This window comes from Panthera leo, chromosome B2 (genome assembly GCF_018350215.1).
Source record: "Panthera leo isolate Ple1 chromosome B2, P.leo_Ple1_pat1.1, whole genome shotgun sequence".
In the NCBI taxonomy this organism is placed as follows: domain Eukaryota; kingdom Metazoa; phylum Chordata; class Mammalia; order Carnivora; family Felidae; genus Panthera; species Panthera leo.
The window spans coordinates 129,700,785-129,728,281 of NC_056683.1; the positions used below are offsets into that span (position 1 = coordinate 129,700,785).

General features: G+C 35.8%; 1 protein-coding gene across 7 annotated transcripts in view; it reads left to right on the plus strand.

Annotated features, from left to right (window-relative positions):
* UTRN (utrophin) overlaps positions 1-27,497 on the plus strand; it is a 582,930-nt gene that overhangs the window by 389,937 nt on the left and 165,496 nt on the right. The window contains exon 1 of one of the 7 annotated variants that reach the window (XM_042940007.1): positions 15,209-16,181. The exons of the other annotated variants lie outside the window; for them this stretch is intronic. The gene's annotated coding sequence lies outside the window, so the exon portion shown is untranslated. Of the gene's footprint in view, positions 1-15,208; positions 16,182-27,497 lie in introns of those variants that run through there. 7 annotated transcript variants of the gene reach the window in all.

Consider the following 27,497-nt stretch of genomic DNA (forward strand, 5'->3'; position numbering starts at 1 on the left):
CTTATGTTGCTTAGAGTGTCCTCAAGATTCATCCATGTTGTACCATGCATCAGAATTTCCTTCCATTTTAAGGGTAAATAATATTCCATTGTGTGTCTGTAACACCTTTTGCTTATTTGTTTATCTGTTGATGGACACTCGGCTTGTTTCTGCCTTTTGGCTATTGTGAATATTGCTACCATGAGCTTGGGTATACAGTAAGTATACAGTATCTAAGTCCCTGCTTTCAATTCTTTTGGATATATATAGAGAGAGAGATTACTCTTTTTTTCGGTTTATTTATTTATTTTGTGTGAGAGAGAGCACAAGCAAGGGAGGGGCAGAGAGAGAGGAAGACAGAGAATCCCAAGTAGGCTCCATGCTGTCAGTACAGAGCCCGAGGTGGGGCTTGTGAAATCATGACCTGACCGAAATCACAAGTTGGACACCCAACTGACTGAGCCACCCAGGTGCCCCTATATGACTTTTTAATCATATCTATTATTCATCTCCCAGAGCTCTTGTCCCAATGTGTATTTCTTGTGAAATCTGTATGCATATAGCATTCTTTTATTATTTGTGCTACTGGGAGGAGGTTGATATAGAACTCCAGTGCTAGAAACTTCCATCTGAAAACATTGGTTCCTATCCCACAAGAATTCCACAAAGCTTTCATCTTTAAAGCTCTGCTGGGCTGTTTAAATCATGTTTCTTTAGAACTTCCAACATTTTTAGCTTTTCCCTGAGTTTTTCTCTGGTAGACATGCTTTAGGTAAAGCTCCTTCATTTATCAGTTGCTGTCTGAACTGGATTTTGTGACTCACTGACTTATGATCTACACTGAGCCATGTAAAGAGAGGACATGAAAATGTTCAGTTGATTTTATTTTGGTTGGTGTTGAGATGGGAGATTCTGACTCTGTAGTGATGTTTGAGTTCCCACTCTGAGTGCTCTGAGATATTATGGATCAGATAATTCACCACCTCCATCTCTTTGGGATACAAAGAGATGCCATCCTTGGAGAGGAGCACAACATGCCTTTGGAGATGGGAGGATCTGGGGGAAGGACTGGTTTAACCAATCAGGATGCTAACTTGGTTGGACATTCTACCTGTAATACATCGTGCATCTGTAGACTGCGTGAACAAGACTGAAGCTGTTAAATTTGACTGTCGTGCCTGTGGAGAACCGGTCATTCCATATGTAGCTCTCTTTCTGAAGTTTTCTTTTATGCTGAGCATGGGAACTAGTAGCACTTAGTCCGATTTTTGAAGATCCTTACTTTTAACTACAAGGTACAAATCTTCATTGCTTATCTTCAATTTCAATGTGATGTATGGGCAGAGTTTTTACAGATTTACTTATTTATTGCTATCATTTATTTTTCAAAAGGTATTACATATATTTACTTTAAAAAGGTGGAAAGGATGTGTAGTGAATGGAACATTTTCTCCCATGAGACAGCTGCTACCACTAGTTTCTTGTGTGTTCCAGAAATACTCGCTGTATTGCTTTTTTTTTTTTTTGTCAGGTACAGCATACGTACAGAATGGTGGATAAAACATACGTGGAAGGTATAAAGAATAATAATAAAAACAAAGCAATCAGGAAAAAGTTATTGCTGGTCCTTCGAAGCTGCCTGTATGAGCCTCTCCTCTTAAGATGTAACCACAATTCTGAGTGCTGTGATAACCATACTCTGTATCCAGCAAGGATGCAGGGACACTGAATGATAACTGTTCTTGTTACATATAGCATCTAAATGTAGAGGCAAAGTCTTCCAAGCACTGATGTATTGCTCATTGTATTTTTTTTTTAAAGTGTTTTATTTTTTTTTTAACGTTTATTTTTGAGACAGAGAGAGACAGAGCATGAATGGGGGAGGGTCAGAGAGAGAGGGAGGCACAGAATCCGAAACAGGCTCCAGGCTCTGAGCGGTCAGCGCAGAGCCCGACGCGGGGATCGAACTCATGGACTGCGAGATCACGACCTGAGCTGAAGTTGGACACTTAAGCGACTGAGCCACCCAGGCGCCCCGCTCATTGTATTTTTTAACCACACTGCAGATGCTTCCACGTGATGACAGTGCTTCTCCTCATCTGAGCTGAGACTTTGCTCCTCCCTTAGCCATGACATGATTTAGATCTTTGAAAAGCTTTTCCACTTATAAGAGCACTTTAAAATGTAACACATTCATGTGATTTTAGACATGTTGCACACCTGCTAATGTAGAATGGTGATTCGGAAAATGGAAGACGATTATAAAATTTTAGAGCATTCAAAAATGGCATTCTGATTGGAAATAGCTGCATTTATATATAATATGAGAAGGATTAATATTCAAAAAAGAGAGCTCAGCCTTTTTAATTTTCATGATTTGCAGAGTGCTTGATACATAGCAGATTATTACTAAATGTTTATGGAATGGTACTGAATTGAACTCTGTCAAATGCATACTTAAGTCATTCTGTACACCTCTCATATCTTGTGCTCTGTTTGGTAGCTTGAAAATTTGCCTTGAGTTCGGTATTTATCAGCCTGACTATATGTCCTGTGCTACAGTTGTCATACTTCTTTGTCTCTTACTCCCAGTCAGTATCCTAAGAAGACTTTGGGCTTCTTTTGCTTTGTGTGAGGCAAGGAAGAAGAAAAGGGCGTCTGGGGCACCTCAGTGGCTCAATCGGTTAAGTGTCTGACTTTGGCTCAGGTCATGATCTCGTGGTTCCTGAGTTCAGGCCCCACGTCGGGCTCTGTGCTGACAGCTCAGAGCCTGGAGCCTGCTTCAGATTCTTTCTCCTTCTTTCTCTACTTCTCCCCTTCTTGCTCTCTCTCTCTCTCTTTCTCTCTCAAAATAAATAAAACATTAAAAAAAACAGAAAATAGAGTTTATTTATTATTATCATTTTATTATTGTTTTGTTTTGGTCCTTCTCTCTTCGTTTCGTCCATGTCAACGTATTGGCAGTGATGTTTCTTGACTGTGGTGGAAATGAAGGTGTGGCTGTTCAGCCAGCTGCAGTGGACACTCTTCTTGGTCCTTGTCTGTTGCTGAGGGTGGAGGACAAGTTTTTGGGATTGCTTTACTAGGAGTAAAAACAAGCATGTGTGTGTTTAGTGCGATTGTTTTATAAGATGTCATGGGACTTTTCCCGAGTAATGTCCCATTTGGAATTCCCTCGCTTCAGCTGGCAAACTCGAGCTCTGCCGGTCCTTGGATATCGTACCATAAACTTGTATGCCAAATGTTGGAGCAAAGAAAGGAAGCTTGTAAAGAAATTTCATTTTACAGAACTTGTAAAGTATTCACGGTTCGTCATTCTTTAAATTCCAGAAACGAGGGGGTAATTTGTGGGGACGAATAATTAAGGAAAGAAAAGATTTTGTGATGGAAAGGAGGAGCAGGCAGAACGGAGAGGTTGGCATGTGTATTGGAAAATTGTGGTAATTTAGCAGGTAATCAGAGACATTGAGAGCAGTGCATGTCATGATTTCAAAGGAGTGTAGACTGTTTTCTTTCATTTCCTCTCCTGTGGATCTGTTCTCTTCCAGTTTCCCCCCCCTCCCACTTCTTGTTTGTGAGGGCTTCGGGCTGTATCTTTTTTCCTTGTATCTAAAATCTTTTTGTTTTACTTTAAATGATATTTCAGTTGGCATTGGGAAGATAATAATGTCTTCTGTTTCACTGTAGCATACTAATGCTCTGAAAAGAAAGAAAGAAAAAAAGGAAACTAATTTAGAAGAAATAGAAGCTAAATGTTTCATGGTGAAGTAATCCTGAACTTTCCTGAGTAATCCTAGAGGATCGATGTTCAGATGTTAAGGAAAAAGTCAGACTCTTTGGCTTCTGAGGGACCTGAGGAGGCCCCAGGGTACATCAAAATGTTGCAAGATGTATTAGAACATGTATCTCCACAAGCTAGGTTCCCTGGAGATCATTCAGCATTTAGAATATCTTGAGAGACAGTTGTAGTGAGAAAACTCTGTTTCCTCCTAACTCATCCCCTTTTGAAAACAACTAAATCTTAGCTGCTTGCTCTAAAGGATATGAAAATGAACGAATTAGGTTTTCATTTGCTTTTTGTTTGTTTTTTGTTATTCACAGTCTGTATTCTATCCAACAGTTAAATCTTTTCTAAACCTTTTTTTCTGAAACTGAAAAAAGAAATCAAGAATTGAGAAATATTTGTGGCTGCAGTTAGATTCTCAGAAAGAGGGGGACGTCTCCCCCCAAATAAGTAGGAAGTAATAGAAACTTGCAGACAGATTGAATTTTTATCTTGACTGCCTTTTCCCTTGGAAATTCCAGAAATATGGAGAGTGAGGCAATAGCAAACATGGCTCCCGTGTCCTTAGACCTTTAAGTGGTCTTTCTTAACAGCAAAGATAGGCAGTTTTATAAAACGCTGTTTTTAGTATTGAACCACAGAAATCCACTTCCCTTATGACTGCTAATATTTAGCCTTACACATTTATTTTCACTCTGTGATAACAGGCAACATACCAGTGATTAGTTTTCACAAGTGTTTGAGGTGTTCTGTAAGAATACACATCATTTTATGTTCTAAACATTCACCTTTTTAAGGTTTTTAAGCAATTAATCACATAGTATAATTTAGTACTTTGCGAATACTTCATTGCATCTATGTGGCGAGGCATTTAACAGAATCAATTGGAAGTGTATATTTGTAATTCTTTCGCCTTTTAGTCAGACAGTGTATTTCTTAAGGAGTAAAGAAACTTGAGATATAACCTGCTGCTTCTTCATTTTGGTCACAAAAATATTTTTTCCTCAGAAGTGTGGCATTGAATTATCTATTGTTTTATAATGAGAACATTAACTCAGAGAACACACAGTTTCTTTCAGACAGTCACCAGAATAATGATCAAAAGGCAAATCAGTACCATTTAATGTGCCATACTGTATGAATATTGTTTTGGGTTTTGTTTGAGGACTCGACTGGATATTTTCAGTGACCTGTTAGGATAGTTTTCTTTAGTTCTCTTCCCTCCAGTATGATACATTCTTTCAAAATGATTTTATTCAACGTCAGGAAATTGAGAGAAAGGACAACATCTTATTTTGCAGTTCCTTAGAAAAGATTTCATCAATACATGACTGTCTCAGAATCTCCAGGGTTGTCAGTAGTATAATGTATGTTAATAAGGTAGAAGGTTCTGGGGTTTGATGAGCTGTGATAGGCATTCTCTCTGCCCATTGGTGCCCAGCTGCACAGCTCGGCATAGATGCTCAATCTGGCAACTAGATCAGGTTGGCCCAGAGGATTCCCACTGTCCAGCCAGGCAAACTGTTGGATCTTGCTGTGGTAGCACAGTGCCCAAGCTGGTGGAGCACAAGGAAGACAGATACAGGCATGAGATTTGTTGGTGTAGTCTTTCCAGCGGTTGAGAACTCAGGAACCTACAGCCTATAAATAGGGTAAGTAGGCTGGAGAAGCAGGGTTTAGAAAAAAAAATCTGACAGGTAGGATACCAAGAAGTATCTTCCATTCTGGAATTTGGGCATAGAAGCTCTGTTATCAGTTGGGAGCGCTTCGGGTGCCTGTCACTTTGAAACTGTCTTTTGGGGGAGTGTGCTGGTCAACCATGTGGGTGACAGCAGGAAGACCTTAACACTAATTTCCCACAGGGGCACAGCTGGGACAGTTGAGATTCTTTCTGCATCTGGATGTGCTGGCTCAGATAGAGGGTTTGTGAAGTTGAGATCAACAAAGACAGTGAAGGAGAGTTTTGACTTATTAATATGTTACTTACTTATTTTTAGTTTTTAATTTTAAAATTACTTTTAAACATTCTTTTATTGAGGCATGCTTGACATATTACATTCGTGTCAGGTGTACTAAATAAAATTAGATATTTGTATATATTGCAAAATGATTGCCACCCTAAATCTGGGTCACAACCATCACCATACACAGTCACAGATTTATTTTCTGCGATGAGAACTTTTAAGATTAACTCTCTTAGCACATTTCAAATATTCAAGTCAGTATTATGAACCCTAGTTGCCATGTTGTACTTCGCCATGACTTATTTTATAACTGGAAGTTTGTACCTTTTGATTCCCTTCACCTATTTTACCACCACTAGCCTCCAGCCTCTGGCAACCACCCATCTGTTCTCTGTATCTATGAGCTTGGGTTTTATTTATTTATTTATTTATTTATTTATTTATTTATTTATTTATTGGATTTTCAGGGGTTTTGTTTATTTTAGGTTCTACAAATAAATAAGATTATATGGTATTTGTCTTTCTCTGTCTGACTTATTTACCATAATACCCTCAAAGTCCATCCATGTTGTCACAAATGGCAAGATGTCATTCTTCCTTATGGTTGCATAATATTCCATTACATGTACATATAGATATAGATATAGATATAGATACAGATATAGATGATATACACACACACCATGTTTTTTTTTATTCATTCATTTATCAGTGGCATTTAGGCTATTTCCATATTTTGCCTATTGTGGCTAATGCTATAATGAACATAGGGGTGCATATATCTTTTTGATTTAGTATTTTCATTTTCTTTGGATAAATAGCCAGGCATGGAGTTGTTGAATCACATGATATTTCTACGTTTACTGTTTTCCACAGTGGCTGTACCAATTTACATTCCCACTAACGGAACACAACAGTATGTACTGTTGCCTTTTCTCCATACCCTCTTTTCTCCATACCCTCTTCAATACTTCTTGTCGTTTTGATAATAGCCATTCTAACAGGTGTGAATTGATAGTTCATTGTGGTTTTGATTTGCATTTTCCTGATGATTTGCAGTGTTGGTCAATCTGTATTGGATTGGTATTGGTCTTTGGAGAAATGTCTATTCAGATCCTCTGTCCCATTTTTAAAAAGTGATTTGTTTATTTTTTTCTTGTTGACTTGTATGAGTTCTTTATATACTTTGGATATTAACCTTTTATTATATATATGATTTGCAAATATTTTCTCCTATTCAATAGGTTGCATTTCATTTCTTTGATAGTATTCTATACAGGAGCTTTTTAGTTTGATGTATTTTCACTTGTTTATTTGTGTTTTTGTTGTCTTTGCTGATGCTGTCAGATCCAAAAAAATCATTGCCAAGACCAATGTCAAAGAGATTACTGCCTGTTTTCTCCTAGGAATTTTATTATTTCAGGTCTTACATTCAAGTCTGTAATCCTTTTTGAGTTAATTTTTGTGGATGGTGTAAGATAGTGTTCCTGTTTCATTCGTTTTCAACATGCCTGTCCAGTTTTCCCTGTACCGTTTATTGAAGAGACCGCCCTTTTCCCATTGTATATTCTTGGCTTCTCTGTCACAAATTAATTCACCATATATGTATGATTTATTTCTGGACTCTCTACTCCATTGATCTATGTGCATTTTTTTTATGCCAATACCATACTATTTTGATTACTTAGCTTTGCAATGTAGTTTGAAATGAGGGAACATGATGCCCTCAGCTTTGTTCTTCTTTCCCAAAAGTACTTTCACTGTTCGGGATCTTTTGTAATTCCATGCAAATTTCAGAATTGTTTGTTAAGGTTCTATGAAAAATCCCTTCAGAATTTTGATAGGGATTACATTGAATCTGTAGATTGCTTTGGGTAGTTTGGTCTTTTTAAATTTTTGAATAGCTTTCTTGAGATATAATTCACATACCATGTAATTTATCCCTCTAAATTGTACGACTCAGTGGCTTTAAGTATATTCATATAGTTGTATAACTATTACCCTATTTTTATTACCCCTAAAAGAAACCTCATATCCCTTTGGCAAGATATCCTCATCCCCACATTCTCCCAGACCCTGGCAACTTCACGTTTACTTTCTGTTTGTGTAGATTTGCCATTCTGAGTATTTCATATGAATTGGACTCATAAAATTTGCAATCGTTTACAAATGGCTTTTTTCACTTAGAATCATATTTTTAAGATTTATTCATGTTATATCTTGTATTAATATTTCTTTTATTTTTATTGCTGAATAATATTCCATCGTGTGGATATACCACATTTTATTTATCCATTCATCAGTTGATGGATATTTGGGTTATTTCCATTTAGGCTATTATGAATAGTGCTGCTATAAACATTTGTGCTCAAGTTTTTGTGTGGATGTGTTTTCATTTCTCTTGAATATTCTACCTAGGAGTAGAATGCCAGGCCTGTTAATATGTTTCAAATTTTTTGTATATATTTAGGAACCATGTAAAATGGTTTGTAGATACAATCAGTAGTAAAATCTATAGTTATTTGTGGTTTGCAATAAAAAGCTTCTTATGTATATTTTATGTAATATATTTATATATTTATAGATTTTGTATATGTTTATGTGTTATATATATATGTATATATATATGTATATATATATACATATATATATATATATAAAATAATGGTTTCTGAGTTGATAGACCTCTCACTGTTATTAGCTAGCCCTTCTTTTCTATCCACATTACTAAAATATTTAATCTTAGTTCTCAATTTTTGTGGCTGGTAACCTCTTATTCTGTTATTTTTTTTATAGGAATGGGATGACTTTTGACACCATATGCAGATGTTTGCTTATAATTTATATGTACTAATTTTCAGTACCTTAAAAATGATAGTATATGTATGATAGTATTTTTAAAAGTAGAAAATTCTAAGATACATTTTTAAATATTAAATAGTATTAATATTCATTAATGTGGTTATTAATAAACAATTGTCTTCCTTTGAAATGCAAACTCTTATTTTTTGATTTGTGAGTTTATTATGTTTATAATGAGATCAGTCATTTTTTTTTTAATTTTTTTTTTTAACGTTTTATTTATTTTTGAGACAGGGAGAGACAGAGCATGAACAGGGGAGGGTCAGAGAGAGGGAGACACAGAATCTGAAATAGGCTCCAGGCTCTGTGATGTCAGCACAGAGCCCGACGCGGGGCTCGAACCCACGGACTGCAAGATCATGACCTGAGCCGAAGTCGGCCGCTTAACCGACTGAGCCACCCAGGCGCCCCGAGATCAGTCATTTAAAAAAAATTTTTTTTTTTTAACGTTTGTTTATTTTTGAGACAGAGAGAGACAGAGCATGAACAGGGGAGGGGCAGAGAAAGAGGGAGACACAGAATCCAGGCTCTGAGCTGTCAGCACAGAGCCCGACGCGGGGCTCGAAGTGAGATCACGACCTGAGCCGAAGTTGGACGCTTAACCGACCGAGCCACCCAGGCGCCCCGAGATGAGTCATTTTTAACTGAATTCTCCAAGAACGTTTTCCTTTAAAGATGAAGATAATGAAGATAGGCTTCATCAGCAGAAATATTCATTGCTCCGTATTTCCAGACACATGGAAATGTCATAACTTGAGATTATAGTGTTTTGCGGCATGGAATTTTATATATTTGGATTTTTATTTGCTTCTGTGAGTCATTCTGCAAATAACTCTTCTTTGTTCCTTTTTCTTTATTCATTCTTTCTCTCACTCCCTTTTATTCTGTCTCTCACTGGTTTTGTGAAAGAACATAATTGAATTTCTACTTTGATCTATCTTTAAATTTAATTCCAGACTATAATAGACTAACACTGGGTTTTTGGATGATAACTGTTTTTTGTTGATATGGTTGAAATCATACTTCATTTTTTTTTTTTTTTATCGTATTATCATGTTCAGAATCTAAAGCAGCTATTTGGTCCTTAGATTAGACTGCCATCCACCATCTTTGTTATTTAGCATTTATTTATATTAGATTTTTTAACTTATAAAATACTGCATGTTTCTTGTGAGAAAAGCATCCATATGTAGTAGTATATAAATATATAAAGTGAAATATTTCCCACACTGTGATTCTCTACCTCCCAAGTACCATAACTTGGAACAACCAGTTTCCTATATAGCTTTCCTGGAAATTTCCATATGTATGCAAGCACTTATATTCACATACATTTTTTTTTAAATTAATGGTGTTATTTTATATATTATATATGTTTCAACATCCTGCTTCCTCCCCACCCCCATCTGTAATTGACATTGGATAGCAGTGTAACTAATTTCTGCTTTTCTGTTTGCTTTGGCAGCCCCGGAGCTCTGAACTCATTTATAATTGCTAGGAGCTCTGTGCTCAAATACTTGCCTACTATAGCCCCAGTTTTCTGGTTTAATTTGTCTTCTCTCTTTAAAAAAAAAAACTTCTTTCATTTTATTATGCCTTCTTTATGACAGCCATTTAAACAATTTTAGTGAATAGGAGAATTGAACAATTATGATTAATAGGAGAGAAATATTTGACCTTATGCACCAGATATTGTTACATGCTGCTCTGTATAATTTTAGTACTTTGGAAGCTCTAATTATCAAGGTGATATTTAAGAAATTGCTTTTTCAACATAATAGTTGGTAACTGAAGTACTCCAAAGGGTTAATATAGTTCACAAACTCAGGAAAGCTTTTTATCTTATGAGAAAACTATTTTAAAAAGAAAAAAAAACACTAGTCATTTTTCTAGTTGAACCATTTAAACATTTTTGAAGTAAAGAGTATTTTTTTAAAGGCAGTGACCATTTCAGCCTTAAGATAAGCTCTTCTGCATCTGTCGTCATCTTTGTTGAAGTCACTACACTGTTTTTATTCTTTGGCACTGTATTTAAATAGAAAATATATTTCATGTGTGTTTTTTTTTGTTGTTCTTTCAGGCTGCAGTGTTTTATTTTGAATGTGGTAAATATTGATTTTATTACCCTTGGGACTGCTTATCTCTAAACACTAGGTGCTTCTCTTAAACATGGATTCACAGATGGTAAATCACTAGGATTTTTGTTCAACAGTGAAAGAAGTCACTTAGCATAAGCCTATCCTTGTTTGCCATTGTTTATAGAATTTCTTACTGGTACAGTATCCATTTTCTTAGCAAGGAGATTAGGTCTAGAATGTATCTGTTTGGAAAATTAGATTAAAATGGATTTTCAGTTCAGAACTACTAATTAGTGTTCTTGATTATCAGTGGTATGTAAAAATTAATTTTGGAAGATGTGTGTGTGGTTGTTGTCACTTTTTGTATGATAGAATGCCCATGCATTAAATTATGGCTCTTGGCTGTGATCTTTTCAGAGGGCAATGAGGTGAACTGGTCAGCAGGTCATTATCAGGTAACTTTAGTTGTAGGATTCTAGGAATTCAACTAAAAGAGCTAGGACTAGAATTATTATTCTTACATGCTTGCAGTTGTTAGTGGTTATCTCAGCCAACTTTATTTTTAGTGTCTTAGGGATGGGTCAGGATAAGCTTTCTGTAACATTCATTAAATCATTATTGCTTTCACAGTCAAACTTTTTGAAACAGCTTCTACTTACTTTGTTTTGACATCAGCCACTTCCTATTTATCCTCAATATAATGCAGTCTAGCTTTTGCTTCAGGTGCATGTTGCCATTACCAGGACCATCGATGACTTTACATCTTACCTCTTCCCTGGTCTCACCTGATTTTATCTTTCTGTACCACTTTTACAATGACAACACTCTCCTTCATGTGTTCTCATCTCTTGGCATATCACATACTCTTAATTTTATTGCTGCAGTTGGCTATTCCTTCCCTTTATTCTTTGTTGGCTTTCTTTCCTTTGTTCAGTACTTGAGTAGTTTTCCAGATTCCTGTCCTCAAACATCTTTCATTTTCACTTGATGCATTCTTTTCTGGCTTCTGTAACTTTTGTATTTGCTCATGACTCTTAAGTCAAGTTGGTGATTTCACAGACCCATTAAAATTCAAATCCCTTTCTCTTACTGTATTACTTTGTTTGGTTAATCTTGCCCAGTTACCCAAGCCAGAAATATAGTTACTATTCTGGAATACTTTCAATCACTCCCCATATCCAGTCACTCAGTAGGACAAGATACCAAGTCCTATTGATTCTTAATAGGTTTTTTTTTTCTTGTCTTATTGCTTTTACTGTCAGTGTTGCTTGAATCATGAAGCCATGTAAACAGACAAGGTGACAGGCATCGTATTAGGGTTGTTTGCAAGATGCTGCAATGGGAGTTTCTGTATGGAACAGATAGGGGAATAGTTATCAAGTTTTGAGATATCAAAGTAGAATTTCTAGAGGTGATCATCTGCAAAGAGTTCTAAAGAATATGTTGCCATTATCCTGCCAAAGAGGCGTGAAGCATTATCAGCAGGAGGAGAGAGGGGTCATTTCCAGGAAAGGATCTAGCATGTGTCAGGCAACATTAAGGTAAAACTATAAAGTCAAACACCAAAAAGGAACAGGGGGAAAATGGCGTCATGAAAGAAAGTAGTTTAGGGTAAAACAACAACAAACAACAACAACAACAACACAGAGAGAAAACTAAGGGAGTCATGATAATTACATTTAAATAGAGGAAGGATTATCTTCTGAAAATGTGAGGGTTTTTTTCTATGATATAAGCAGAGGGGAAAATAAGACATAGAGGAGCCTTTTTCTGATTTAATATAAAATGTGATTTTGGAACCTGATGCATTGAAAAGCAGTTCTCCGTTGTGTCAAATGTTCACATAGAATTTCGAAAATACTTATCGATTATACTATAGATGGAATTATATTGATTATCATAATATATCATAATAATGATATGAAGTCATTATATTAATTGAAATATTATACAAAAGTAAACTCTAGAGGACCTCTAAAGTCTACTACAAACATAATATGTTGACAGTATCTTTTAGTTATAATGTTAAAGAAATTCAAAAATTTTATGGTTTATTAACATAAAAATATTTGCAAGAATATACTACTGAATAGACAAAATTTAAACTCTTTTGTATCTATTTTCCTAACAAGTATTGTGAATAAAATTTATATTTTTTTTCTGTACTAAGATTATTAGCTTACAATTTCTTGAGAAATTGCCAGAAAAAAATGTCTCATCGAGTTTTTATATCCCTAAAGAGCATCTTGCAACATACAGATTTGAGTCAGGGGGATATATAATCAAGAGTACAGTTTATATTTATTTGTGTGAAGCTCTGGTCTCAGGAAAATTGCTATATAAATACTTAGTTTAACAACTGTTGTTATTAGGGGTTTGTATGAAAGTCTGCCAGCGTGGTCCCAATATTTACATCATAGATCAAAATGTTTTGAAAAGAGCTGCTTCTCAACTGTGATCTTTGTTGTTTTGAAATTCAAAATGTACTTGAGTTATTTTCATTTAATGCAGTTGAAATAGTTTCCATTGCCAGTTTTTTTTCCCTCTTTATTTAAAGACAAGAAGTTCTTGGACAAAGTATATCTATTCCAGACTAATAACTAAATAAGATGAAATAAGAGAACTTTTTTTTTTTCTGGGACTGAGGAAGAAATAAAAGCTTTGCACTTAAATGTTAGTATCTTAGTGATCCTAACTCATTCTCACCAATGGTAATAACCCATTATTGAAATTATTCCTTGGCCCTAAGATAATTATAGACTTTGGATACCATGCTTATATTAAGTGATATAACAAAATGCTAATTTTAGAGTGTGAGTTTGTCTGATGCTTTTAATCAACTCAGCTGAGCACAACTCAGTTATTAAAGAAAACATCCTGAAGATTTGAATACTATTTCCATGAATAAGGTAATTAATTTGTGATTGGTTGATTTTATGCTTTAGGTTCACCGAAATCTTTACTGCTCAGGAATCTTGACACAGGCAATGCAGGTGTTTACATGAATATAAAATTAGCAAGTATATTTAGCTATAATTAAAATCTAGTATGGTATGTAAAACCTGTTTGTCTTTGACTGGAACTTATTTCAAGTTAATGAGATCTCAAACAAGGCAGAGAGTGTAGGTCCCTTTTTGAAAAGATGATGTAATTTTCTTAATTACCATGTGTGCATTAGCCAGTTTTTACTCTGTTACAAAGCTGCAAAAGCATGGTCTGAACTTTTTTTTTTAATTATTATGGCTAATTTTTTTTTTTTAACTTATACTACTTGTACAAATATCCTATAGTATGAGCCAGGTAATTTTACAGGTGTGGATTTAATTTCTAGTATTATCCATAGAGGTTGCATACATTGTGTAAAAGCTGCAGTTTCTTTTTTTTTATTTGTCCTTGTCATATTTAGGTCTTCTTTCCAGTCATTTCTCTGTAACTACCTGCTAATCTGACATCCTTGACACTGTAATCAATTTCTTGTTTGGGGACAATCTTTTGTTGTTTTAACCCTAATCCCAAGAGACAAAATTGATGTACTTTGAGGGACTGGGGAGGGAAGTTCCTTAATTTCTGGGTTCTGTGTTTGCTTTCCTCCCTCTCAGATAAGCCACACTACTTACGGCTCAATTCCGAGCATTTTATGCACCAGTGACACAAGGTCGGTTTAGAGATAACATGTCACAAATCTACTTACCTCCTCCATCCTGTCAAGAGACCCTATAACTCCATATTTTCTTTTTAACTGGAAATGCGTTCTTTGTTTTGGAATTAAAAACAAAAAAAAGGCAACAACGGTGATACAATTTGCTCAGCCCAGGAACAAGATGTTTTTCCCACAGGCCAGTTGCTTCATTCTGAGTATTAGAATTAGGGGAATAAATATTGGCATGACTTTATTATATGGATTTCCCTGAGTAGATTACACTTATGTAGATTATGTGGAATGTATTATGGGATATGCTTCTTGAATAGATGTTACATAATCTGGAAAATTTTGACCCTGAACCTGATTTAATACTTTTATTGCTCCTTGGTTGATACAGACAAACTTTTATTTTTCTCATGGAGTCTATCAGAACCCACAGCACTCTGTTTCATGCCCCCTTTCATTCAACATCATCATATATAGTTTTAGGGAAAATAATAGTGGGTTGTCCTGAAAATTTATTGATGCTTGGGTTAGAAGTATGAAGCAAAGTTAAAGGTACTGTGTCATCAAGGGCTTTTGTCTCCATCAGAGATTGACGGGGTCTAGAACATAAAGTACATGAGTGATCACCAGTTTAGAGTTAGAGCAGATCTCAATGAAGAACAAGAGTTGAAGATTTAAAGGAAGTTTAAGGAGCACCTGGGTGGCTCAGTCAGTTGAATGTCTGACTTCAGCTCAGGTCACATCTCATGGTTCTGGAGTTCAAGCCCCACATCAGGCTCACTGCCTTTAATGCAGCCTGCTTCAGATCTTCTGTCCCCCTCTCTTGCCCCTCCCTGGCTGTGCGCACACCCCCCTCCCCAAATAAATAAACATTAAAAAAAAGGTGGAAGTTTAAATTTTTGTTTTATCAGAGGGGACAAGAAAACAATGTATTTCAAGGGAACTACAAATACCCAAAGTCTAGGTTAAGCTTCAGAATATTGCATGTTCGTAAAATAGAAGGAAATGAGTTTAGCTTTGTCTAGTGAGGGAGTAGGTTGGATTGGATAGTTTTTATGTAAATATGCAAATTTTTGTTTATTTTGTAAATAATTGGGTTTTGTTAAAAATTTGTGTTAATATGGCTAAAGTGGTTCTGTGTTGTGGCTCAAAAATCCTATTGTATACTTCTATATACATGCACTCCACACTTTCTAAAATTATGTTTTACATGTGTGGTTGAGTCCATGGTATCTATGGCTTGCCATATTTATTGTTTAGTTAATTATTTTCATCATCTTCCTAAAAAGGGCAAGATCAGTGGGGAATTTTTCTTCATAATACCGTGTCACATATGTCTTTAATTTACTTTTACATTTGCAAAGGAGAGATATATATAAAAGCATGGTTGCACAGTTGCTCAAGCAAATTGACACATGGGTAGGAAAAGCAAAACCCTACAGAACTATGTGCAAAACTCCATGGTTATTAAGTAAGTTTTCCTAATCTTCATCCTTGTTAAATGACAAAAACTGAAACAATTTAGTAAAGAATTTGACGTCCTTTGTCCATGGACTGGGGCAATGCAGTGCCTCACAAACAGCGAGTGCACTGTTCTGGAGGGATTTAGGGAAAGAGTGGGTTTTCTGGAGCATTAGAGGAGGCAAGGTAGAAATAGGGTGATGGGCTGGGAGGTGGGGAGATTTCCTTATAAGGCTGGAAGGTCCTATTTTCTAGGGTAAGGCAAGCCAGCTGAAGCTGAGTTGGAGGATGGTGAAGGCTGTGCGCGCTCGGCGTCCTTGACAGTAGGGCGTTTCTCATAAGTGCAGGCTGACGTTGGCTTAGTTTTGTGACATGGGCTGGGCCACTGGGGTGGCCTCCATTTGGTGAGTCCCAATATACACAAATTACCTTTATCATCCTTTTATGCCATTTTAAATGAGCTCTAAAATTAGTTTTGAAAAACTTTGTCTGACTGGTTGAAATGGCTGGTATTTATAGGTCATTTTGGATCCAAAGATCCAAAATACAGAGTTTCATAGAGGTATAATCACGCTCTAAACTGAATTAGGCTTTAGGTATAAAATACCAGAGTATTCAAAATTAATGATCTCTCATCTCAGTGATTGAGAATTTAAGAAAATATTTTATAACATGGGATATTATTTAGTTTTACAAACTGTTAATATTCTAATAATAATCTGAGAGGCTTTAGAAATGAATAGAAAATTATGATAGCTAGGTATATGTTTAAGTATGTGTTTGGTTACACATTCGTCATACATTTATAATTTTAGAGGCCTAATTTATATTTTTTTCCCCAGCAGTTTTTTTAGTTTTATCTTTTCCATAGTGTCTTATTTAAAAAATAATTATAACTATCATTTCATAATTCTTAGTTTATCAGAGAAACTAACTTGATCTTTTTTTCAGTATATAGTGCTAATGAATTTGAATCTAGTTGGCATAGAATTCTCTAAAGGCCTGGAAATATGTCCGTGCCAGTTATTAAGTTGAATTCTTCTCATGTAATTTTTTTTCTTGAGAATACTATAGTTCAAAGAATTATTTTTGCCTATCCTAATTACTATGCATACTTTTGTATTTTTTAGTGTAATAGAATTGTAGTTTACCCTTTTAAAAATAGTCCTAGAACTTAGATACTGTTTAGTTATAAAGTATTTTGTTGTGAACATGTATTTAAGTTTAATGGCTCCAGAGACAACTTTTGTATTTGTCTTTGGGTGTTGCTGCTAGTTCAATTTGAAAAGAACAGAGAAAACCCAAGAATTTAGATAAATGATAGAAATCTGATCCCTGTAATAGAATGATGCTTTGCAATATGAACAAGGTAGTTTGGTTTAAGTCAACAAGTTAATATGGCCTTAGCTCTTTGATTTATAATGGGAGATAGAATGTTAAGGGTTAGAGGAAAGATAGAAGCATCTGAAAAAGATAAAATGATCCAGAGAAAGCAGCCTTAATGTTGGAGATCAAGAAATCTGTGCAGAACAGAGGGGTTGTGGCGGCTTAACAGTAGCAGGGGGGGAAAAAGAGGTTGAAAGCTGTGTTGGCCATGTGAGTGTTTAGAGGTACTCAGAGCATGGTTCTGACTGGCAGAAAGTGGGAGATAGCAGAGTAGCACTTACTGCTAGCGAGGGGTGCCGGGAGGAAGCACCTCTTTAAAAAAATTTATGTCAGAATGGTGTTCAGTGGCCCATCACATTGAATCAGCCACCTTTATTGAAAACTTATTATTTAGCACACACTGCGGGGCCACATTTCTCTTATTCTTTGAACTTGAAAACCTTTTCTTGTTGATCTCTGATATGGGTCACTGAACAGATTCTGTTTTACCTGATTAAGTAAATGGGAACAAGACTTAGGTTGACTTCTATTTTCCTGGACCTACTTGATAGTTCACTTTGTCAAACTTCCCCCCTTTCTACGAGATTAAGAAAATTAGTTAGTTACAATGTCATGTAATTCTATTCGGTTTGAAAAGTTATTGATGCATATATTTCCCTGCCTTTTTAACCTTTATTTACTTCTTAGAAGCATTATCCCTTAGGAATATGATGAATCACCATTTCCTTTGCTGAAAGTCCAGCCTTATAAACAATCAAAGCATTATTTAATTTAAAATGTTATAAATCATGTGCATGTTAATGTTCTTTCCTTAACATTTAATTGGAGATTTTCTCAATTAGCTCACCAAAATGTTACAAGGTTCCTCTGTGGCTGAATGCTATTTGAACAGAGACGCAACTAATTAGAATAATAGAACAGAATAATTGTCATTTCTTTATTTTTTATAGGCTGTTTTAAAAAGGGATTTTTTTAAGGAAGCTGTACCAAAAATGTATTATATTAGTAAATATTAGACCCATACTCTTCCTTAAGGCACTTTTTCACCTCATTATCCAGACACTCCTTTATTCTCTATCCTAATACCAATCAAGAAATGGAATGTTTTCCCAAGTTAAGAAAACCTCTCATGCATAAAAATTCAAACTGCTAACACAGATATATCAGGGGATGGCTTTTAATTTGACAAAAGATCTACATTACAAAAGAATTTCCTGAAGATTACTTTAAATATACAGCTCCCTTAGAGTGCTGACCATCAAATCAAAGAATGCTCTAAATTTTAAACGTGTTCTTTTATGGGCACACCTGTTCCTAATATTGCTATGTAAATGGTAACTGTTTTCATGTGTGTCCCAATGTGGTGGGTAAATGAAAACTGGTTTGTGAGTTATTCATGTTTGCTAATGTTGGAGAAAGGGTCAAGATGGTTTAGTCTACTCTTACTATACTCTGTCCAGCTAAAGTCTTACAATCTTTCTATCCCAGGCCCAGAGGAGAGGATAGGAGAGGAAGCAAAATCTCATTCTAAGAAGCTCATTCTATAGAAAAAAGGAAACCCTATGGAATTGACAGCAATTTTTCTTTCTCCTCTTCTAGTTCTTGGTACTTTAGAATTGAGATGATCTATTATGTGTCGTTCAAGTAAACTGACGTGTTTAACTGGATCCTTAAAGCCCATAGGTTTTAGAGCCATCATTTCTGTGAATTTGTGAACCTACTCATACTTGTTCTTCATGAAATTAGGGAATGGTTTTCCAGGTATTTCATGGATAGCTCAGAATGTGAGCTCCTTTGGAGTAATACTTTTATGTCTTTTTATGGCACCTAGTACTTGAGCCATATCATAACTGCCCCAATAAAAGATGGCATATATTGCAATTGTTAGACTCTCTGAGAGGCTTTATTGTTTAAATGCCTGTTATGAATGTAATTTTTTGGTAATATTATTACTGTTGGTTCAACAGTCTTTAATAAGCATTTATCATATGACAAGGACTATGCTATTTTACCTCTACTATTTCACTTAATCTCAACACAGATCTATACAGTTTGCGGTATTATTAAAATACTTCATATGTAAATAAGTAAATTGAAGACAGATTAAACTCTTGCCCAGGGTTAATGAGTTGACTCAGAACCTTCCATGTTGTCATTGACTCATCTTCTCTGTCACTGGCTCTCCCACTGCCCCCTCAGTAACACAATATTTACAAACTGCACTCTTTCATTCCTGTCACAGTGAAGGTATTCCAGTCATTCATTATTTTTTAGTTATAGTACACTTGTGAGCAGTTCAACCTGATGTTCCATCCCTCATTTGGGTGGAAAATTAACCAAGATGAGATGGGAGAGACCTCGGGAAATCGATACAACTTTGAGATACACTCTTTTGTTTCGATGTTAAAATTTAACCTTTAATACCTTTGCAAAATTTACTCAACTGTCCATGAAAAGATAAACCTTCTACCTCATTTCACAAGAGGGCAGCACTCTCTTTTAAAATTTAAAGTATGACTTTTAAAAAATACAGTCATATTAACTTTTTGTCAAGAAGTTAAGCTTGAGTGGTTTACAAAAGAAGGACTGAAACCTCTCTGTGGAGAAATTTATGAGTAGGAAAAGTGCAAAATCTTTAGAGTAACTTGGGATCCTTTCAGAAAATGGAAAGATTAAAATAATCCCTAGAATTTTTTACTTGAAGATTGAATTAGATTAACTACTTTGGTAACTTTGTAAATCTACGTGTCTGCCAAGATCATGGCTTTCTCTTCAATTGTAAAATCACAATAAGAATGTAAAAATTTAAATTCATTCTAATTGTTTTATTCCTGTTAATTACAAACTGTTGAACAATGATTGTATGTTTAGCATTCTATACGTTATTTGAGGGATAAATAAATTTAACCTGTTTTCTCTTTCTAGCAAAGAACTTATACCTTATTGGGGTTAGAGGGAAGATAAAACACATTGACAAAACAACCTGGAAGCAAAGCAAGGCAATATGTAAGAAAAGTACAGGGTAACAGTACAGCATGATAAAGATGGACAATATTGGATAGGAAATTGTTCAATTAAAGCTATGGTACAAGTCTTTGAGTAGAAGGTGGAAATTGAATTAGACCTCGATGGATGGATAAAATTTCAATGAGTAGAAAAAGGGAGACTATTGTTTAAGAGAAGAGAATCCTATTAGTGGAGAAAAAGTAGAGTGTATATTGGAGAAAGTTAGAAAAGCATATTCTTGAGAATATTGTGAAGAAACTGTGCGTGGATTGGATAGCAAGGCCACTAGCCATATGTGACTGTCTACATTTAAATGAAAATTAGTTAAAATGAAACAAAATCAAAATTTAGTTCCTCAGTCACATTAGCCACATTTCAAGTATTCAATAGCCATGCTACTTTATTGGGCATCAAGGATAGAGAACATTTCCCTCATCACAGAAAGTTCTATTAGACAGCACTATATTACAGTTTAGATAGTTTTGGCTTGGGATGTGGGGAACATTAAAGAAAGGTAGTAGGGGGGCACCTGGGTGGCTCAGTCAGTTGGGCGTGTGACTTTGGCTCAGGTCATGATCTCACAGTTCGTGAGTTCAAGCCCCACATCGGGCCCTGTGCTGACAGCTCGGAGCCTGGAGCCTGCTTCAGATTCTGTGCCTCCCTCTCTCTATGTCTCTCTGACCCTACCCCACTTGCACTCTGTCTCTCCCTCTCTCTCTCTCAAAAATAAATGTTAAAAAAAAAAAGAAAAGAAAGGTAGTAGGCTGATATGGTAGTTATCAAGAACTTTGGGATTTTAAGGCTGTAAGCAGGGAATGAGCTTTTTATTTCATTATTATTGCATGCTTTCAGTGGACCAAACACAGTTTGACAGGTATTGTATAAATGTTCTAAAAAGTCATAGCTAATTTACATTTGAAATCAGCTGTTGTTGTACTAGTTTATAGCTGAAGCAGTGGAGAGTGAGACAAAATAAGTGCCCTTGTGATTACAGTAGGTTTTGAAGAGAATTTAGTTTGGTTTGTCATGCTAATTGGAAACAGGAGAGAATTGAGGAGAGGGAGCATCAGGAGGGGTGGCTTGAATCACTTCTGTTGGGAGGTGAGAAAACTGTAGGAAGAGGGTATCAAACAATATTAAGACATTTTGATACTTAAACAGTTATCACTGAAGTGTATTGGTGATTCCATATTGTGTGAAGTTTCAACATTTTACGAGTTTATGTAGAGATCGTATGGTATTGATTCAGGAATCCAACAACTACTCTTTGATTGTCTACTATGTGTCGGGGACATAGGGCTACATCTGGGGATACGTCAGTGAGCAAAATGGAAGAAGTATTGCTATTTCAGGAACCACTTCACTAATGTGATGGATATTTTATTACTTACTAGTGCTTTTTTAATAATTAGTGATCATTGTTGAACTATTTTATAATTTATATATATATATATGTTTTTATGCTTTTGTTGCTAATAATAGCCAATGTTAACACTTAAGTTATGATTTTTTTTTTACTTTAGAGAGAGTGTGAGTGGGGGAGAGGGACAGAGGGTGGGTGAGAGAGAGAGAGAGAGAGAGAGAGAGAGGAGTAAGAGAGAGAATCCCAAGCAGACTCCACACTGAGCATGGATCCTGACATGGGGCTTGGTCCCACAACCCTGGGATCATGACCCAAGCCAAAATCAAGAGTCAGATGTTCAACTGACTGAACTACTCAGGTGCCCTAACACTTAAGTTATGAACATTTTGGTGACATATATACAGGAATACTAAGAGGGCATACATATGCTTCTCAAAATAATCCATTGTAATATATTTTTCAGAATTTTTATTAATTTGGGGGGATATATGAAAATATTCCTGGTAATGCATAGAATTATATTAGTCTCAATTGTGCTGTAATTAAAATGATCCAGCTATGAGTGAATTTTTGTTGAAACTAATGACCAGCCAACTGTATAGTACTCGTGAATATCTTTGTTGATAAGAGTATTTGAGTGTTTGCTGAGGTGTCAGAGGATCATTTTACAAAGAAAAATCTAAGTCCAGACAAGGGTTCAAATGTCTTTTTCTGGATCAAGCAGCTAGATAGTTACAGATCAAATTACAACCCGGGTGTCTTGACTCTAAGAGTGTTATTGCTTCTTATATATGCCATGAAAGATATAGTAGGGCTGGGATGTAATAATACAAATAAGTAATCTCATTCATATGCAACATTATTACTTTCTCATATTATTAAAATGGTTCTATATTGCTTTTCAGACTATTATAATAATAGTATGATCTAATTAATAATTTCTAATGAGAAAATTATGTTCTAATGATATAAGTTCTTGTCATTTTAACCATAATCATTTCTGTAAGAGTATATAGTGTTGACTGAAAGGTAGTTAAGAGGCATATAAAAAATATGCCACATCTAGGGCCACCTGGGTTGCTGAGTCCTTTGAGCATCTAACTCTTGATTTCGGCTCAGGTCATGATGCTAGGGGTCATGGGATTGAGCCCCACATCCTGCTGTGCACTGAACGTGGTGCCAGCTTGAGATTCTCTCCCTCTCTCTCTCTCTTTCAGTGTCCAGGGAGATGAAGTATGAATGTGTGTGCCTGAGGGCTGGAGACAAGAGAGAAGGTTGGAGGCTCAGGTCATTGCAAAGAGAAAGACCAAAAAGTGCAAATCTCCTTAGGCTATAATGTAGTTTCATATTATCATTCCCTCTCTCTCTCTCTCCCCCCCCCCCCCACTCATGCACTCTCTTTCTCTAAAATTAAAAAATTATGCCACAGCTAAAAAGGAGCAACCAATGTCTCTGGGAGTAGGCACAGAGAGGGGGTATGATGAGTCCAAGAGTATTGAAATTCCTAAAAATATCTTGTAGCAACAAGATATTTAACAGTGATATGTCGTCTTCGTAACATCCTTAATAACATCATGTTTTGAATCTACTAATTAATGGTAGACTTGAAACTTGTGAATGTATACTTGGTTTTTGCACATTAGCAACAGTCTTTCTAGTGATCAGTAAGTCTGATGATCAAGATGGGTGTTATAAGTTTGGTAAAAGAAGTCTAATTGAAAAGTGATGTTGATTTTATTGTATGGATCTCATTAATTATAAAGGCGTATCTGAAGTAATATTTTAAAATATTTGCGCAATAGCAACATCACTTGGGTATTTGTTTAGCTTCCCAAGGTTACAATTTTGATGTCAGTACTCATCCTAAAAGCATAAATAGATTTTGTGTTGTGCTTTTAAAGGCTCTGTTACATTATAATCATCCTGTATTTTTAGTTTAAAGATAAAACACCAGCCAGATCAAATTCTGTATTTAAATTGCTTTAAATTCCTTGGTTTGGCAAATTTAAAGTAGAGCTGGAGAATATACCCGCACCCCCCCCCCCCCCCCCCCCCGCCTTGATCTAGTCCTAAACAAGATTGTGCCAGACCTCAGTGTGTGATGGCCGACAGTGTCTTTCACCTGGAGTGGTACATTTCCTTCAGTATTTTGTCAGAGTAACCTTCATAACACATCAAACATACCTTCTCCAGACATGAGAAGCCGGGCTGGGTTCATAGTATTTTCTCTCTAGCTACTGTCACTGAGCTCCATGAACAAAATTGCTAATTGTACTGCACCGTCTCCTTAGCCAGTGGTAAACCTGGCTCTCACTCCGCCAGTCCCCTCCGTTGGATTCAACTTGAAAGATGAAATGATGCTTCAGTTGCCTTGAACAAAACAGGCTAGATATTCTTTTGTGGGTACATATCAACTGACTTTATAAACATTCCAAAAAATTATATACCATAAAAGAGCAAGTATTAGATAATAGAGATAGATACTGGTTTCCTTGGAAAGAGAACCGTTTGAATTACATACCTCCTATTATTTAAGTGAGCTGGAGTTACAAGTTATTGAGTAACTTACGAGAACAAAAAGGCTTTGTCTTTCCTTTAGAAAAGTTTACCATTGACCAGCCCACTGCTGTTGAAGGCTTATTTCTATTGAGGGCTGATTTGCTAGAATGTCAGACCATCTGGTCCCTCAAAACTTCTGAAACTTTCAAAGGCAAAAATGATGGTCTGTGGTGGCATTTACCTTCAAATCTAATTATGCCACCATGAAAAATAATACATATCCACCCAGAAAGACAAATGTGTTTTAGTTGGGAATTTCCCATCTATTTATTGATTTAATCTTGGGTGGAAAAAGTATCATGTGCTTATGGTAAAATTTTCACACACTGTAAAAGACACTTAGATCTCCAGCCTCTCTCTCAGAGGTAACTGTCATTGGTATCTTAATATATGTCTGTCCAGAAATATCTGTATTTCATATATTTATGAAATATATATATTTCATATATTGTGTTGCATATCTGTATTGCATAACTGTGTCAATCCCCCCCTTTTGGCATATACATACATAGCCTGTATACATACATATACAATAGAGATTATTTATTATCAGCACATAGAACCATCTCCCTCTTTTCCACTGTGGCACAGCATTACATTGTGAGAAATCTGCCAAAATTTATTTACACAGTTGTCTATTGATGGACATTTAGATTGTTTTCAGCTTTTTGCTATCTCAGGACTTACTGAGCATCCCTGTACATATGTCTGTATGCCTGTTTACAAATTAGATTCCTAAGGGCAGAATTTCTGATTCAGAAGTTATATACATTTTAATGTTTGGTGAATATTGCTAACTTATCCCCCACCCCCCACTTGGCAGATTTTTAAAAGTCACTTCTGCTGCTTCTAATAATCTCCAGGAAATGTAATGGCTTAAGCTTAATTCTATCAAACATAGGAATTCTTCATTCTGTGATCTGCCTATTGATTTCATTATGAGCTGCATAATACATTGTCTGGGCTCCCTGTCTCTGAGCTCGCCGTCTATACAGTGCTTTATTGAAAACTTGTGGGGGAATAAAAAAGACAGTGTAGAAACTCATTGTTCAGAGTAAACATATGAAGGAAGAGAAATAAAGTTATCAAAAGTAAATATAACTAAAGATATTCAGGACAACAAACAGAATGGTTGTCTTTGTCTTTTGGAAGAGCCATACTTGTAAGTATAGGAGTGGCTATTGACTGGTTATTGGTGAGACTACTGAATCTGAATCATGATGAGTGAGTCAAAGTTTGCAGTGTCATTTTGCAGAGAATTCCAAAATGGATGCTAAACAGGAAGATGGCAGGAGCATGGGCCAGAGTTGAAGCAGAACTATGCTCTGAATGGACTGGCCTGCAGGCTTTTCTGATGCTTGGTGTTATACACAGAAGCACAGCTGGTCTCGCTAGGGCAGTTTGAACTTCCTCTGGGTTCCTTCAATACATATCCACATTATAGGAACAATGCCCTCCTGAGAAAAGTATCAGTTTTTTACTTGTGAGTACAAACAGTACCTACAGTTTTGATTTATCTTAACATGTTCATTGTTATTATTAAAATCTGTATTTTATTTTTGGCTTTAATTTTCTAAATCCGGATAGCTGAAGAAAATTAGAAAAGCCTTTAGAAAACCTATAAGAACTTTCTCCAAAGCCCTTTGTGATTTAGTTTCATGTCCCACAGGCGGTCAATAGACATCTGGAATTAGGAGGCGTGGTTGCCTGGGATGGTTTCACTCTTGTCTGATGCTGCGTGTATTTTAGGAAGGATATGGTTTTGAAACATTAACTTGTCTTGGCATTATTTTTAGTCACCTAATAAAGTGCTCTCTGAATCATTAAATATTTAGAAGGTTGCTACAGGCTGACCCCTGCACCTGGTTGGCTAATTCGGAAGCAGATCAGCTGCCATTTCTCTCCCTCAACCCCTATCCTACCCATCCACTCCTCTTAAACAGAAAAAGCTCTTTGTGCCTTTCAAAATGTCTTGTAGACTCTTCTGGCTGCAGGTTATGGGGGGAAAAGTACTGGATCTTTTTCTTATGAAGTATAATTTTTATTTCCCGACTGCCCCCTGTATAATTATCAGAATAGATGACATTACTGAAGAGATGAAGGTTAAAAACAATCTTTGTGTACAAAGCATATTGCCTGAACTTTCTGGGATAAAAGGAAAGTTCCGCCTTTCATCAGGGGGGCTCAGGCCTCCATTTTAGATTGAACCTTCTGCCCTTTGGGGCTGTATATTACTTTAAATGGCTCCCAGCTGACAGAGTTGGTTGTTGGCTGATGTTAACTAGAGAGCTGTAACGCATTGAGGACTCCTCTTAATAGAGCGACAGCAGCAGCAGACAATGAATGACTTGAAATCTCAGATCATGATTAGGGTCTTGAAGCTATCTTATTTTTGAATTTTAAGCCCTGAGTTAGAAGGGTTAGGAAAAGGAGAATTGTGTATATTCTTTTCAAAGGTGTTATAATCTGGATCTTTCTCCAAGTCCGAAGGGGCTTATAATAAGTACATTTTTTCTATCCATGCCCGAAGCTCTTCGTTTTGAATGAAGCCATGATGTACTGATTTATTTGTAATCACCTACTGACCTCCATATGCTTCACTTTGGAGGTTCCCAAGAAGCGTTTTTTTTTTTCTTTTCTTTCCTTTTCTTTTTCTTTTTCTTCTTTATATTGACCGATGTAAAAAGAAACATGTTAGGTTTTGCATAGAAAATATGCTTTATAAAAGTTTACAGTTTTTAAAAATCTGAACTCTGTGTTTAGCAGGAAGAGTACTTTAAGATCTACTATATGGGTAAGACATAAGTTGCTTTTCAGCAAAGCATTTAGACTGCTTTTTTTGCTTATCTTTGACCGAAGCCTAAAGAATGTCTTATTGCCTTGATGAAATTACTAAATAAGTCAGTCATCTTTTAATAAATTAAATGAAATAGTTTCTAAACATAAAAAGTTTCTTAATTATCCTAGCCTTTGAACGTTTTGGCCAAAATCATATATACATGTAGCTCTTTTCACTTTGGCAATGGAATGTGGTTTTTATTAAGTAATTTAGATTTAGATTTTATTGATTCCATTATTGAGTTTTCCTGTGCTTCTCTCTGGTTCTGTAACCTTTGCTTCCTCGTGGAACTGCCTGTCCATGTTTGAGACGTGGCTTATTCAGTGGGAGAATCTTAGCATATTCAGTGTTGATTGTTACAGGCATTGGCAGTATTATGTTCCTCCTACCTCTTGAGGATTAGTGCACAATTTATTTGCACACTCGTTTAGACTGGCAAGATGTCGACTACTTCAAATTTCGTTATCCAATTTATTAAGTCTCTCTGGTGATGTACTGCTTTCATTGGAGGCCTCTGTTTTTTTGTTTTAATGATTGAAGGATTATAAGACACAATGTATCAAAGAG